This window comes from Nerophis lumbriciformis, linkage group LG15 (assembly GCF_033978685.3).
Source record: "Nerophis lumbriciformis linkage group LG15, RoL_Nlum_v2.1, whole genome shotgun sequence".
NCBI classification, from domain to species: Eukaryota; Metazoa; Chordata; class Actinopteri; order Syngnathiformes; family Syngnathidae; genus Nerophis; species Nerophis lumbriciformis.
Genome location: NC_084562.2, coordinates 38,325,249 through 38,339,197, shown reverse-complemented (window position 1 = coordinate 38,339,197; position 13,949 = coordinate 38,325,249). Strand labels below are relative to the sequence as shown.

The following is a 13,949-nucleotide window of genomic DNA, read 5'->3' as shown; positions in this document are numbered from 1 at the left end:
GTCACGTCTGATAGCTCCTCTTCATTTTCTCTCTACATAAAATAACGGTGTCGCATCCTGTAGTAGTCATGATAGTGTAGTGATGCAGTTACTATGGCAGCCTCAATTCAGCTGCATAACCGGAAAAAACAATGTTTGAATAATATATTTTTTTCTATAGTGTGTTTATCATACATCCTCTGGAAGTTTGGCACTGTATACATTTATAACTGAACACTCCCCTTAACGTGTGAGTCAAGGGCTGGCAACAGAAGACAGAATACATTGAGCATAAAAATAGGTTATATTTATTTGTATTTATCTTGTCAGTTTAACATTCTGTGTCTACCTCTACTGCACATTAACTGAACATCCCCAAGGACATGAATGATTTAGAGCGCAGGGCAGCTTTTAATATTTCATTGCCTCATACAAGAGGAGGTTATTTGTGTGCGCTCATACAAAGACACTCAAACCTTGTACCTTAAAATGTTTAAGTTGGTCCTTGACATATTGGCTATGAATACCTGCTGTGCTTGAGAAATATGATCTTCATCAACCAATCCCCCTTTTTGACATAGAAGTCAGAAAAGCCAATGAGAATCAATGTATGGTGTTTATGATGGATTAGAAGACAACATTATCAATCAATCAATCAATGTTTATTTATATAGCCCCAAATCACAAGTGTCTCATAGGGCTGTACAAGCCACAACGACATCCTCGGTACAAAGCCCACATAAGGGCAAGGAAAAAGTCACCCCAGTGGGACGTCGATGTGAATGACTATGAGAAACCTTGGAGAGTACCGCATATGTGGGTAACCCCCCCCCCCCCCTCTAACATTACCGATGATTGGCTGCCAAAAGCCAAAGTATCAGTAAATTTAAGGGTGACATTGTTTATAGATCTTATATTCCTCTGCACTTGCAGATGGACATAGTAAATGAAGGCTCTTGGTCTTATGCGCCAGTGCTGTAGCAGAGTACCCACAGCCCAGCGGCCTCACGAGGTCATCAGTCAACATAATTGCGTGTTGCTTATTTTGATGCTAAAGGCTGTGGTCATCAGGACAGAGTGACTCATTGTCAGTGGCCAATGTTGTATACAAACAGTGAAAGAAAGTAATCTATGATTGGTGAGTAAATGTGTGTATTCTATATACATAACCCAAAACCAGTGAATTTGGCACTTTGTGTAAATCGTAAATAAAAACAGAATACAATGATTTGCAAATCATTTTCAACCTATATTCAATTGAATACACTGCAAAGACAAGATACTTAACATTCAAACTGGTAAACTTTGTTATTTTTTGGCAAATATTAGCTCATTTGGAATTTAATGCCTGCAATATGTTTCACAAAAGATTCAAGATTCAAGATGATTTATTGTAAATTCTTAACATCCACAAGACACATAAGAACTGAAAAGTATATTTTCGGCACAGTCCCACCAAGAGCAGACATACGTTACAGGGAGACAAGACAAGACCGCCGACAGAGCAGCCTTTTTTACGGCGCTCTTTAAAAAAAGGTGATATTGGGAAAGGGGGGAGAGTAAAAAAATATCAGTCAAAGGCTAGATCCGCAAGAGGGGGTCCAGACTGAGTCCAAGGGAAAAAACCTCATTTGAATTGCAAACATAAACACGTTACATTTAGTCACAACAAACTCGCAACAGAGGGAGGGGGAGTTGGAGCAAACAAGCGGTGGTGAAGGCGGTGGTTGGGGAAGGGGCAGGTGCGTGCCTGTATGCCCAATCAACTTGGGTGTGATGTTGAAGTGTTTTTGTGGACTGGGGCCGATCTCAAAGTTCGACACCAGGTGCTTGTTGAGAAAAAGGGAGGTCAAAAGCGTCCATCGTTGAGGTGTCCTCGAAGGTGTTTTTCAGAGCATTCGAGGGAGTCAAATCGTAGATTAGGATGTTCTTTTTCTTCGAGCAGTCAGAAAACAATGACTTGCCTGCCCTATTGTCCATGCTGGTTTTCTCTCAAATTCAATTCAATTCTCCTTCTCAGCAAACTTCTCCAAGATGTGATTTATCTTGCGATTCAGATCAGAAATCGCCGCAGTCTGTGTTCCCACAGCCCTGCCCAATCCTTCCATTGCGACGAAAAGCCTTTGGGCTCCTTGAGTGGCTGCCATCGTCTTCCGAATTTGACGATACACCAGAGCAATGCCCAGCCCAATCAGCAGGTGCCCCGCAATCACGGTTCCAAATAGGTAGATGTTTTCCACGTCCTCGATGGAAAGGACTGAGAGGCACATGATTCTCCATTTATCCCAGGAGTCTCTCACGTACCCCGCAGCAATGGTTCCATCAGGGCAGCCAGGCTCCCTCGAACCTCTTTTCCTTGTCGAAAAGACTTTGTCAATTGCGTCGAGAGTCCAGCTGATCATATCCATGTTTGATGTTTAGATTTGAGGACAGCGCAAAGAAAGAGGCTTCAAAAAAGTTCAGACAGACAAAACGAAGAGAGCAAGCTGGGAAGGAGGGAGCGAAGAAAAATGTGACCGCCCTCACCAAAGGCAAGACAGAAAGACTGGCACAAGTGGCAAAAAACCCTAAGAAAGTTGAGGAATGCTCATCAAACACTTATTTGGAACATCCCACAGGTGAACAGGCTAATTGGGAACAAGTGGGTGGCATGGCTGGGTATAAAAGCAGCTCCCATGAAATGCTCAGTCATTCACGAACAAAGATGGGGCGAGGGTCACCACTTTGTGAACAAATGCGTGAGCAAATTGTTGAACAGTTTAAGAACAACATTTCTCAACGAGCTATTGTAAGGAATTTAGGGATGTCACCACCTACGGTCCGTAATATCATCAAAAGGTTCAGATAATCTGGAGAAATTACTGCACTCAGGCGGTACTGCATCAAAAACCAACATGAGTGTGTAAAGGATATCACCACATGGGCTGAGGAACACTTCAGAAAACCACTGTCACTAACTACAGTTTGTCGCTATAGCTGTAAGTGCAAGTTACAACTTTACTATGCAAAGCAAAAGCCATTTATCAAAAGCCAGCAACGGTGATGGTATGGGGGTGTATTAGTGCCCAAAGCATGGGTAACTTACACATCTGTGAATGCACCATTAATGCTGAAAGATACATACAGGTTTTGGAGCAACATATGTTGCCATCCAAGCATGGACGCCCCTGCTTATTTCAGCAAGCCAAGCCACATTCTCCACGTGTTACAACAGCGTGGCTTCGTAGTAAAAGAGTGCGGATACTAGACTGGCCTGCCTGTAGTCCAGACCTGTCTTCCATGTGTGACGCATTGTGAAGCGTCAAATACCACAATGGAGACCCCGGACTGTTGAACAACTTAAGCTGTACATAAAACAAGAATGGGAAAGAATTCCACCTGAAAAGCTTAAAAATGTGGTCTCCTCAGTTCCCAAACGTTTACTGAGTGTTGTTAAAAGGAAAGGTCATGTAACACAGTGGTAAAAATGCCCTTGTGACAACTTTTTTGCAATGTGGTGCTATCATTAAATTCCAATTTCATGATTATTTATAAAAATAAATTATGTTTCTCAGTTCAAACATTAAATATCTTGTATTTGCAGTGTATTCAATTCAATATAAGTTAAAAAGGATTTGCAAATCATTGTATTCTGGTTTATTTACGATTTACACAATGTGCCAACTTCACTGGTTTTGGATTTTTTTATTACATGATTACCAACGTATGGACCATGAGAAATTTTACTAATTTAAGTGATCAAAAGTCTACTTATTTATGAAAAGTAATCTGTATTGGGGGCCCTTGATCTACAAACAAGTTCCATTACCACGACTGTAATGTACGTTTAGGTAATAATGTTAGTAATAATAATAATATTTTAACTTTATTTATTACATACAAAATGTAGTGTGAAAGTCATCTCTGCTTTTAACCAATCCTGTTGAGAAGCAGTTGGCAGTCATTGTGCAGCACCTGGGGTCGAGAACCGGTTTGTAGGTAAGCATCTTGGTCATTGAATCATCCGTGTGCAGCAGTAGCCCCTGTGGGCAAACTGGGTTAGTTGTCTTGCCTAAGGACACAACCGCAGTGATTGGGAAGGACGAAGTGGGATTTTAACCTTCAACCCTCTGGTTACTAGACTGTACTTTCTGAACCCCGCCTTCTCCCGACTTAAGTTTTAGTGTAAGTTGGAACTTGCCTGCCTGAATGATACTTAAATGAACACCTAAGCCAATTACACTGTACACATAAATGACATTTAAAATAAATAATAAAAAGATCCCTGTGGTTGTCTTACACAATGGTTTGCAAGGGTGGGAAAAACAGGCTTATTTAAATTAAATAATACAAAGGTCCCTGTGGTTGTCTTGCACAATGGTTTGCAAGGGTGGGAAAAACAGGCTTATTGTGTGATGGGAGTTTTTGATACAAGACCACTGCACTGCTTTGGTATCACTCCATTGAAAGGTACCATCTTTATCCTTGATGATGGTAACAGCATTGATGAGACTGAGACCGGTCATGAGGCCAAACTGGATTTATCAACTGTCTGTGCGTTTTACACTGTTTTTTAATTTCACTGTCCTTTTCTTTGATACGCTAAATCAGAAGAGTCAGCCTCACTCTTGTTAAAAAGTTAACTTAAAAGCACAAAAGTGTCACCAATGCAATTCATTACTTCGCTTAGGTATTCTTTAGCTGTGGTCACGTAACTAATTTTCTTTTTCTTTTTTGTACAGTATTAATCTTTTATGGGAATACGTTTGTAACCACAAAGTGGCGTAACAGGGAATGTCGTAACATAAGGTGTACTACAGTTGTGCTCAATGAACCAGAATATGCAAAACAAGTCAATGTTCTGTGCCTGCATGTGGATGTTTGTGTGCGCACATTCGTGCACTATGTAGAAGTGAATTTAGAAAAGTCCTAACTCTTATATAACCCTTTCTTTGGCTAGAAGAGGCATGTGTGTCCAGTATAACATGCCTATACGTCTGCCTAACTTACCCTTAGGTATGCTTGAGGGTATGCGTGTGTGTGTGTGTGTGTGTGTGTGTGTGTGTGTGTGTGTGTGTGTGTGTGTGTGTGTGTGTGTGTGTGTGTGTGTGTGTGTGTGTGTGTCTGTCTGTTTGCCCTCTGCTGGAATCTGCCCTTCTGCATCTTTTTAGGGACTGCAATAACACAAATACAGTTGTTACAGGTATGCTTGAGGGTGTGTGTGTGTGTGTGTGTGTGTGTGTGTGTGTGTGTGTGTGTGTGTGTGTGTGTGTGTGTGTGTGTGGGGCTGTTTGCCCTTTGTTGTCATCTGCCTTTCTGCATCTCTTTAGAGACTGCAATAACACAAAGACAGTTATGCAGTGAACTTCGTTTTGTTTTGTTTGAACTTTGATTTATTGTTTTTATCTTACTGTATGTTATAAATTGTCCTTCCTTGCCTGCTTTAAAGGGGTCATATTATGAGTTCTTTCTACATTTAATGTCAGTTTGGTTATGTTTGGGTTTTCCTGTGTTTAGAATCACTTCCTGTCCTCGTACTCTTGTTTTGTCAGTGTTTCCTGTTTGGTCTCTGTGTTTTGAAGCACCTTTATCTTTCTGTTCCACGTCCTGTTCCACGTCTTGTCAGCACACTTTTTCCTCGTTTAATTAGTTATATGTAGTTCCACCGGGGTCCCTTCTTCAAGGCTGGATCTCTCTTGCTCTTCCTTTCGAGACCGATTCCTCGTGTGCTGCTTTGGGTTCCACGCCTCTTGGTGGGTAATACATTGTGTTTTTCTTGCATTCCGCCTGCCGTTCTCTGCATCCTTGGGATCACACCGAAGCAACGCTCACCAACTCTTGACAGAAATGATCCAACCAGTGAGTGACCTTGCAGTGATTTCAATGGCAGAGAGGCTTAACAAGATTTTGGCACTGATGGCCGAATTGAAGAGATGTTTTGCCTCTTTTTAAGCTCCCTTCCACCCATCCCTGTCATCTGTTAGCCTCTTTGGGGACGTCTGGGATGGGGCGAAGGTCAGCTGTGCGACAGGGAGGCACAGCTCTCACCTTTCCCAGGAAGGCCACCGCAGACGCCGCCATCCTCTTCAGTGGGTCTGCAGACGCCACCATCCTCTCCAGTGGGTCTGCAGACGCCGCCATCTTCTTCGACTCCAGCAGGCTCCTCGCCGAGGCCGCCACCTTCTTTGTCTCCAGCGCGCTCCTCGCAGAGGCCGTCGCCTTCTTTGTCTCCGGCGGGCTCCTCGCCGCCTCCACTACCTCTAGCTCGTCGGTCACACAAGCTGCCATCAGGCGCCCGCACGCCTCGTCGCGCGATCAACAGCTATTCCAAGGACCTGGGCATGGACAATTTCAGCTACTGGTGCGCCGTGGCCACTCACGTCTGCCTTCTCGTTGGCCACAGATGTGACCATTCCGTGGTTGCCCGCCTTGCCAGATGCGGCGGCGAGTTGGCTCTTTCCCGTTGGCTGCGGGGGCACATGGCCTGGACTGTTGGTCAGCTTGTTGAGGCAGGGGCGCAGTTTGGCGACCCTCCGCCATTCCTCCAACGCTCACCAACACTTGACATTTAAAACACTTCCTGTCGGTCTACATAACATGTAATGGTGGTTCTTTGGTCAAAATTATTATTATTATATCTACAATTATATCTACAAATGTTCTCATTCATCCAGGTCATTGTAATCTCAGGGCATTCAATCCTTCACAACTGGACTGTTTGGTTTGTCTAAGAAATCGTTTTGCCTCTCATCCGAGTAGATCTCATCAGTTCATGCTCATAGACTTAGATTGGTCAGCTCTAGTCTTAGACTTAGAGTTGTTAGTTCTAGTCTAGCGGCTTGTGCCAATACCCCAAATATTTATACTCCAAAAACCAGGATGGTGTGCCTGTGCAAGGATGATTTCACCCTATCGTAGTGAGAAAAACATCTGTTGAAATGCAAACAAACAATCCTTCTGTCAAAGCTAACGTCATTGAAGTGTGTTTTTCACTTGTTTGAGGTATTGTGTGGCAAACAATTGCTGTGCATCGACTACTATCAGTCCAAAATAGTCAGAATGCCCCGCGTAAGCATTTCATTCATTTGTAAACAAATAGTACAAATGGCATTTTGGTCACTTTGTATGACCAAAATGTTTCTAACTCCTGTTATTTGATGAAGGCTAAATTGCAGATCCTTTTAGGAATGGTTGAAAAGACAGTGTTGAAAGTGGGAGATGGTTGGTGTCGCAGACCACCTCCTCTGTTCAGGGATGGTTTTTCAACCTTGACATAGATGGCTTCCCTCACTCCTCATTCGTACCATTCGTCCTCCCTGTCCAGAATATGTACATGTTTGTTTTCAAAGGAGTGTTTTTTCTCCTTGAGGTGTGCTGGGATTAGTGCTGGGCGATATGGAAAAACATGTATATCACGATATGGATCATTTTATATCACGATAACGATATACCACAGGATAGCTATGAAAAATTTAACAACATACATGACCACTTACCTTTTTTCTCACTTTATTTGCAACATGAACACTAACACTACACAAAGCCTGACAGGACAGTTTAATAATAAACGGGATACTGCATGCAAAGGTACACTCTGTTCAGAGGTACGTTAGAAAAACGACATAAGAAACATGGATAAACACAGCAATATTAACATTAGCTGCCACACATACCTTGGGCTATCGCGGCTCCGGTGTGATCCTCTGGGAAATAAGTAGTTTGCAGGCAGCGAGAGAACAGATTCCAGTCCCGGTCAATGAAGTGGATAGTGAGAGACATGTAGGGCTGGGTCACTTGGCTTGTCCAAAGGTCAGTTGTCAAGGTGTAAAAACATGCATCGCGGATCTCTTTTTCCACTTTGGCCCGGGTCTCTTGGTACAAATGAGGCAGCTCGACTTGAGTGAAGTACTTCCGATTTGGTACAACGTATCTGGGGTCTAACTTATTGATGAGGTCTTTGAATGCCTTCTTTTTTCCACTAAGTACACCGAGACCATAAATTTAACAATAAGGCGTGCGATGGCGTCTGTTATTTGTCGATAAATGCGGGACGTTTTCTCGTAGGGTTTGTTTCGTACCAGAGCGTCTTGAATTTTTGGTTGATTGGGGTTAGCGCTGGTAGCATTGATTGGTGTGACTCTTGCCTTTTGGGTCTCAGTGTACTCCTTCTCGTGGTGTTTTCTGAGTTGGTAGAATAGGTTGTTTATGTTAGCGTCGGGCGACGGAACACTTTTCTTGCATACTTTGCAAATGACCGTTTTCTGCTCTGAATCCGTTGCTTTGAAACCAAAATAAAGCCAGACTGACGAGCTACCCCCTCGTTTGGATAGGAGTTCGTCCTGGGACTCCGTCTCTGCTGATTGTGGGGGTTAATTTTCTTTTTCCGCCATTGCATTGCCTACCCGTCCTGTCTCCATGTTTACTTACAATGATCCCCTCATGTGTGTAACCCAGGTAACCTGCAACGGCGGGAGACACTGGACACAGAGAGGGCACGTCAACGCATCCTTTTCTTTGTAAGAAAATATTGTTTTCGCTCCCGTTTGACATCAAATATACTTACTGAATGTGCAATTATTGTTGTTGTTACTATGAATCATCTGATGGCACAAGCCCGATGGATAAAATACAGCTTATCGCTTGAAACGATAAAAATAGAAATGGCACGATAGACATTTTTCTATCGTGCCCACAATATGTATCGTCTTATCGCCCAGTACTAACTAGGATGTTGTGTTGGTTAAAAAGTATTCTGAGTTTCTCAGACAGTCCTGATACATATGGAATGACAATGTTTTTGAAGTATGTCACCTTTTTCCTGTTCTTGTTATTTCTGAAACTGGAGGCACTTTTCGCAAATGACCAGTGAGGGGAACCCCAGCTTTTGAGGGCTTCCCTCAAATGCCTATGCTCTTTCTCTTTGGCCTGTGGGCTGGTAGAAACGTAGGGTTCTGATAATGTCCAGTTTGTGTTCGAGTGGATGGTGTGAGTTAAAAGTAGGTATTGATCGGTATGTGTGGGTTTTTGGTAGACACCGACACGGAGGCCCCTGTTTTCTCCAATGTGGACATCACAGTCCAAAAAAGGCAACTTACTGTCTCTGACATCCTCACGTGTGAACCGGATGTTTGTCCACTGAGTTAATGTGCTTGGTGAAGGCTTGCACTTCTTGGTTCCGATTTTCACCCACGTGTCATTCACATATCTGTACCAATGACTTGATGCTGTTCTCTTAAAAGATCTCAGAACTCTTGTTTCTATGTCATCCGTGTAAAGGTTTGCTATTATTGAGGATACAGGTGATCCCAGGGCACAACCATGTTTTTGTCGGTAAAACATACTTTCACATGAATTAAAAGTATCATCAATCAATCAAAATGTATTTGTATCGCCCTTTATCACAATTGTCTTAAAGGGCTGCACAAGCCACAACGACATCCTTGGCTCAGATCCCACATAAGTAGTGTTAAGACAAAGTTACAGCAAAAGGCAAATCTGTTCTGGGTTTAGTGTGGATCTATCCTGTAAGGTGTGATCCCCTAGTAGATGTTGCCACACTGTCTCTACTGCATCCTGGGTTGGAATACAGGTGAACAGGGAGGGACGTCAAATTAAACTATAGTTTCATTTTTGTCCAGTTTTAGATCTCTGATCTTCGATCTTTGGACATGATGTGGAGTTTAGCCAACAAGAGGTGCTAAGATGCTTAGCAATATTGTATGTCACATAGTTGATGCTGCTGACAATGAGTCTGAGGGGAGCCCCATCTTGGTGTATTTTTGGAAGGCCATAAATGCCAGGGATGTTTTCTTGTGGGTATAATCCGTAAAACAATGCCCATACAATTGATGGCTTTGATGGCTTCTGACTTTTGTAAAGTTTCTAAGTACTCAATGATTCTCCTTTTGTACCCACTTGTGGGGTCCATTTCGAGTATTTCATACACATATGTGAGTCTTTGAGGAGTGTAAGCAAATGGTTTTGGTCGTCAGTTGTGTTGATAATTACTGTGCATCTTCCCTTATCAGCTGGCAGGATTGTGATGTTTTCATCCTTGCCCAGTGATGGTACTGCCTTCCTCTCCTCAAAGGAGAGGTTTGGAGGTGGGGGCTTGGCATTAGAAAGAGCTGCTGTCACGTTCAGCCATATTTGCCCACCTTTGGTTTCTATTAGGTTGTTTTTCCTAATGGCTAAATCCTTTGCTGTGATCAAATCAACTTTAGGAACCTGATGAGGAGTCATCGCAAAGTTCAACCCTTTTGCCAATACATCTTTTTCTGGTTGGGTAAGATTTCTGCTGCACAAATTCTTTACCCATCTATTGTGTGATCCATTATCCGTTGAGTTCCCAGTTTTCTTCTAAGACAAACCCAACAGTCCAGTTGGGCTCGGTTGAATGCCCTGAGATTGCATAGATTGTTTTACAGATCATCTTCTAGCCGCTTGTTTACCGTCTCTAAAGGATGCTGCAGTTTAGTGGGTGGTTTTATTTACGTGCCTCCACTTGTCATCCACTCGACTGTGTCTTCTCCCTGTCAACCATGTTGTAGTTTTAGCGCTTCCATATCGATGTCCACTGACAAATACTGTATATCCAAGAACTATACGCTACTTTGTATTAGAAATAGCAACAGCCGAGAATGCATGCGCATGTACGAGGAATTCTGCCACACAATAAAAGGATGGAGGAAAAAGACGGAACTTATTGACTACAACATCAGACTACAAAGATCTTCTGGTCAAACTTTACCATATATGGAGATATCCGTCGATGTCACCAATAGGGCAGGCATGTGAAAGTTCCGCGAAAGCGCGTTTTTAAACATTTGTTTTCGTGTCAAAATATGATTTCCACGTTTTTTTGATGAAATATCAATAAACATACCGCTCGCCTCAGCCGCAAAATACTCGCTGTTCCTCTTGCGTAACGCTGCACTGTGTTGCAGGACGGGGATACGATCAGGAGCACCTAAACAAGCTCGCTAGTTAGCTAACCATCTAGCTAGCGTACTTGTTGTCGCCTCCGTTCACTCTCCAAACGTTGAAAGGTGTCCACTTTGCTGCTAATCATATTTGAATGTTTACAATCGGAACACCATTAGTTCCAAACCAGTTGTAGTTCCAGAGCAGGAGTGACCATTAGGTCGATCACGACCTTCCGGTTGATCGCGGAGGGTGTGGCAGTGGATCGCCTGCCCAGCATAAAAAATGTTTACCTTATACCTAAAACAGTTTGCTTTTCTTTCTTTCCCTCCATTTATCTGCTTTCTTTTTTAATTGAAGTTAATATTACATATTCAGTATTTTTCGGACTATAGGGCGCATTTAAAATCCTTTCATTTTCTCAACAATCGACATTGCGCCTTATAAGCCGGTAGGACTAATGTGCGGAATAATTCTGGTTGTGCTTACTGATCTTGAAGCTATTTTATTTGGTAAATGGTGTAATGATAAGTGTGACCAGTAGATGGCAGTCACACATAAGCGATACATGTTGACTGCAAGATGACGCCAGTAAACAACACCAAAACTTTAAATGTTCCATTGAGAATATAGATCATTACACACGGCACTCAAAAATCTGTCAAAATGTGTTAGTATGACTTTGGTAAGCTATGAAGCCGCACCGCTTGATGCATTGTCGGAGCATTACAGCTGCCGTAGTCAGACATACTGTGATTCAACTTACACCTATTAGTAGACATATTATCTGGCGTTTTGTTTCGTAAAATTATGCAAAACCAACTTTTCTTACTTTCTGGTACCTGCTGATGTGTATTTGGGATCTGCATAAGTCCTGAAAATGTGCGCGTATCCGCCATTATAGTCCGTGCCGACACTGTAGTCTATAAGCTTCTTCTTTTTCTCTATCTTTTTGTTATGCTATTTTGTTATACAGGTCTGTATATCAGGTTCCTTATTTATTTATTTTTTACAAAATGTTTAAACAAAATGTTAATTCGCAGAATACACTTACCAAGTGAAGAAAACATTTTAACAAACCTTATAATTCCCATGTTGTTCACTGAATAAAGTGCAGAATTGAAGTCCATCCATCCATCCATCCATCTTCTTCCGCTTATCCGAGGTCGGGTCGCGGGGGCAGCAGCCTAAGCAGGGAAGCCCAGACTTCCCTCTCCCCAGCCACTTCGTCCAGCTCCTCCCGGGGGATCCCGAGGCGTTCTCAGGCCAGCCGGGAGACATAGTCTTCCCAACGTATCCTGGGTCTTCCCCGGGGCCTCCTACCGGTCGGACGTGCCCGAAACACCTCCCTAAGGTGTTCGGGTGGCATCCTGACCAGATGCTCGAACCACCTCATCTGGCTCCTCTCGATGTGGAGGAGCAGCGGCTTTACTTTGAGCTCCCCCCGGATGACAGAGCTTCTCACCCTATCTCTAAGGGAGAGCCCCGCCACCCGGCGGAGGAAACTCATTTCGCCCGCTTGTACCCGTGATCTTGTCCTTTCGGTCATGACCCAAAGCTCATGACCATAGGTGAGAATGGGAACGTAGATCGACCGGTAAATCGAGAGCTTTGCCTTCCGGCTCAGCTCCTTCTTCACCACAACGGATCGATACAGCGTCCGCATTACTGAAGACGCCGCACCGATCCGCCTGTCGATCTCACGATTCACTCTTCCCTCACTCGTGAACAAGACTCCGAGGTACTTGAACTCCTCCACTTGGGGCAAGATCTCCTCCCCAACCCGGAGATGGCACTCCACCCTTTTCCGGGCGAGAACCATGGACTCGGACTTGGAGGTGCTGATTCCCATCCCAGTCGCTTCACACTCGGCTGCGAACCGATCCAGTGAGAGCTGAAGATCTTGGCCAGATGAAGCCATCAGGACCACATCATCTGCAAAAAGCAGAGACCTAATCCTGCAGCCACCAAACCAGAATTGAAATGAAAATGTCTATTCCATAGATGCCATCATTTTCAAGTGGGTTCACTTGTTGAAAAATGTTAATTGTTGTCTCATTAATGTTTACATGTACGTCTGGAATTACACACCGACAAGTATTGAAAGTATATGAAAAATAAGACATAAGGAACCTTTCTGAACCAAAAAAGGTTGTTTTCAACATACTGTTGAAAATAATATTCACAATGTTTCTATGTGAAATGTATTGAATATTCCAATTAATATATTTGTGTGCAGAGAAGTTCTATTAATCCAGAGGTTGTTTATTCCGTCCTTGTTGAAATGGTCATGCAGCTGTGTGGTGAATCTGAAAAAGGAATGTAACAATCAGATCACATTAAAACAGCTAAGACAATATAAGTCATACGGGAAAATGCATTTTTAGACAATATGATTTGCCTGAGCGGCTAGGAAAAAAAAAATAGATTAGAAAAGACAGATTGAAAATAATAATACAAAATAAAAAAAATTTCCAGCGGGCCGAATGTTGGACTTTAGCGGGCCGTAACCGGCCGTAGTTTGGGGACCCCTTATCTAGTCGATAGAAAAGCGCTAAATAAATGTAATCCATTATCATTAGTATTTGATCAGCTACTGACGTACCACGACGTGACTCACATTTCGACATGTTACCATTGTAACGCACTACGATGCCATGTTGCCTTACATTTCGTGGGATTCAACAATAATTTAGAAATACATAATGTCTAATTACCTTTTCCTCCTCTTGCCCCGATGTCCATGAGCTGAAACGTTGCATGTGTGCGGTGCAAACTCGCAAGGTAACATTTGCTCCAGGCTGCTTGGCTGTCGGGACGAGAAAGGCACCTGTGTGGCCGCTCAGGTGCCGCGTCCTGAAGGGGCGACCCATGGCGGCAGCCCGACTCTTGTTGCATTGAAAGTGTTCTTATATTCTCCGCTGAAGCCCTCAAATTATGAAGTGGAGCTCCCGCCTCAGTTAAGCTACTTGTTGGCAGACATTTTGTCCACAACTTGGCTTTAAAAAAAAAAAAAAAATCTTGTCTGAAAAGGGGCGGAGATTATTGGTAACCGGAACCGGAATGCA

At 43.2% G+C, this 13,949-nt stretch overlaps 1 protein-coding gene across 3 annotated transcripts in view; it reads left to right on the top strand.

The window, feature by feature from the left end:
- The window catches only part of LOC133616101 (SH3 and multiple ankyrin repeat domains protein 2-like), a 471,816-nt gene that overhangs the window by 247,516 nt on the left and 210,351 nt on the right, over positions 1 to 13,949 (top strand). The window lies entirely within an intron of this gene.